We start from the raw sequence: 3,362 nt of genomic DNA, 5'->3' as shown, positions 1-3,362 counted from the left end.
TGAATTAAAGAATGAATGAATGAATGAATAAAGAAAGAAAGAAAGAAAGAATAAATGAATAAATGAATAAATGAATAAATGAATAAATGAATAAATGAATAAAGAAATAAAGAAAGAAAGAAAGAATGAAAGAATAAATAAATAAATAAATAATGAATGAATGAATGAATAAATGAATAAATGAATAAATGAATAAATGAATAAATAAATAAATAAATAAATAAAGAAAGAAATAATGAAAGAATAGATAAATAAATAATGAATGAATGAATGAATAAATGAATAAATGAATAAATGAATAAATGAATAAATAAATAAATGAATAAAGAAAGAAAGAAAGAAAGAATGAATTAAAGAATGAATGAATGAATGAATAAAGAAAGAAAGAAAGAAAGAATAAATGAATAAATGAATAAATGAATAAATGAATAAAGAAATAAAGAAAGAAAGAAAGAATGAAAGAATAAATAAATAAATAAATAATGAATGAATGAATGAATAAATGAATAAATGAATAAATGAATAAATGAATAAATAAATAAATGAATAAAGAAAGAAAGAAAGAAAGAATGAAAGAATAAATAAATAAATAAATAAACGAATGAATGAATGAATAAAGAAAGAAAGAAAGAAAGAAAGAAAGAATGAAAGATTAAATAAATAAATAATGAATGAATGAATGAATGAATGAATGAATGAATGAATAAATAAATAAATAAATAAATAAATAAATAAATAAATAAATAAATAAATAAATAAATAAATAAATAAATAAATAAATAAATAATGAATGAATGAATGAATGAATGAATGAATGAATGAATGAATGATGAATGATGAATGAATGAATGAATGAATAAAAAAAAATGAATAAATGAATAAATAAATAAAGAATGAATGAATAAATGAATGAATAAATAAATAAATAAATAAATAAATAAATAAATAAATAAATAAATAAATAAATAAATAAAATACTGTTTGTGGGTGTGGCTTGTTTGTTTGTGGGTGTGGCTTGATTGTTTGTGGGTGTGGTTTTTTTGTTTGTGGGTGTAGCGTGGCTTGTTTGTGGGTGTGGCTTGATTGTTTGTGGGTGTGGCTTGATTGTTTTTGGGTGTGGTTTGTTTGTTTGTGTGGTTTGTTTGTTTGTGGGTCTGGCTTGTTTGTTTGTGGGTGTGGCTTGATTGTTTCTGGGCTTGGTTTGTTTGTTTGTGGGCGGGTCTTGTTTGCGGGTGTGGCTTGATTGTTTGTGGGTGTGGCTTGATTGTTTGTGGGTGTGTCTTGATTGATTGTGGGTGTGGCTTGTTTGTGGGTGTGGCTTGATTATTTGTGGGTGTGGCTTGATTGTTTGTGGGTGTGTCTTGATTGATTGTGGGTGTGTCTTGATTGATTGTGGGTGTGGCTTGTTTGTGGGTGTGGCTTGATTGTTTGTGGGTGTGGCTTGATTGTTTGTGGGAGTGGCTTGATTGTTTGTGGGTGTGTCTTGATTGTTTGTGGGTGTGGCTTGTTTGTTTGTGGGTGTGGCTCGGTTGTTTGTGGGTGTGGCTTGTTTGTGGGAGTGGCTTGATTGTTTGTGGGTGTGGCTTGATTGTTTGTGGGAGTGGCTTGATTGTTGGCGGGTCTTGTTTGTGGGTGTGGCTTGTTTGTGGGTGTGGCTTGTTTGTGGGAGTGGCTTGATTGTTTGTGGGTGTGGCTTGATTGTTTGTGGGTGTGGCTTGTTTGTTTGTGGGCTTGGTTTGTTTGTTTGTGGGCGGGTCTTGTTTGCGGGTGTGGTTTGTTTGTTTGTGGGTCTGGCTTGTTTGTTTGTGGGTGTGGCTTGATTGTTTCTGGGCTTGGTTTGTTTGTTTGTGGGCGGGTCTTGTTTGCGGGTGTGGCTTGATTGTTTGTGGGTGTGGCTTGATTGTTTGTGGGTGTGTCTTGATTGATTGTGGGTGTGGCTTGTTTGTGGGTGTGGCTTGATTATTTGTGGGTGTGGCTTGATTGTTTGTGGGTGTGTCTTGATTGATTGTGGGTGTGTCTTGATTGATTGTGGGTGTGGCTTGATTGTTTGTGGGTGTGGCTTGTTTGTTTGTGGGTGTGGCTCGGTTGTTTGTGGGTGTGGCTTGTTTGTGGGTGTGGCTTGTTTGTGGGTGTGGCTGTTTGCGGGTGTGGCTTGTTTGTGGGTGTGGCTTGATTGATTGTGGGTGTGGCTTGATTGATTGTGGGTGTGGCTTGTTTGTGGGTGTGGCTTGATTGTTTGTGGGTGTGGCTTGATTGTTTGTGGGTGTGGCTTGATTGATTGAAACAAACAAGCCACACCCACAATCAAAACACGCCCACAAACAATCAAGCCCCACCCACAAACAATCAAGCCACACCCGCAAACAATCAAGCCACACCCACAAACAATCAAGCCACACCCACAAACAAGCCACACCCGCAAACAGCCACACCCACAAACAAGCCACACCCACAAACAAGCCACACCCACAATCAAAACACGCCCACAAACAATCAAGCCACACCCACAAACAATCAAGCCACACCCGGAAAAACAAGCCACAACCGCAAACAATCAAGCCACACCCACAAACAATCAAGCCACACCCACAAACAATCAAGCCACACCCACAAACAATCAAGCCACACCCACAAACAAGCCACACCCGCAAACAGCCACACCCACAAACAAGCCACACCCACAAACAAGCCACACCCACAATCAAAACACGCCCACAAACAATCAAGCCCCACTCACAAACAATCAAGCCACACCCACAAACAAGCCACACCCACAATCAATCAAGCCACACCCACAAACAATCAAGCCACACCCACAAACAATCAAGCCACGCCCACAAACAATCAAGCCACACCCACAAACAAGCCACACCCACAAACAAGCTACACCCACAAACAATCAAGCCACACCCACAAACAAGCAAGCCACACCCGCAAACAATCAAGCCACACCCACAAACAATCAAGCCACACCCACAAACAATCAAGCCACACCCACAAACAATCAAGCCACACCCGGAAAAACAAGCCACAACCGCAAACAATCAAGCCACACCCACAAACAATCAAGCCACACCCACAAACAAGCCACACCCGCAAACAGCCACACCCACAAACAAGCCACACCCACAAACAAGTCACACCCACAATCAAAACACGCCCACAAACAATCAAGCCCCACCCACAAACAATCAAGCCACACCCACAAACAATCAAGCCACACCCACAAACAATCAAGCCACACCCACAAACAATCAAGCCACACCCACAAACAAGCCACAACCGCAAACAATCAAGCCACACCCACAAACAATCAAGCCACACCCACAAACAATCAAGCCACACCCACAACCAATCAAGCC

This window comes from Protomyctophum bolini (assembly GCF_963924005.1).
Source record: "Protomyctophum bolini genome assembly, chromosome: 8".
NCBI classification, from domain to species: Eukaryota; Metazoa; Chordata; class Actinopteri; order Myctophiformes; family Myctophidae; genus Protomyctophum; species Protomyctophum bolini.
The sequence above is the reverse complement of the archived record's forward strand: the minus strand, read 5'-3'. Positions refer to the sequence as shown.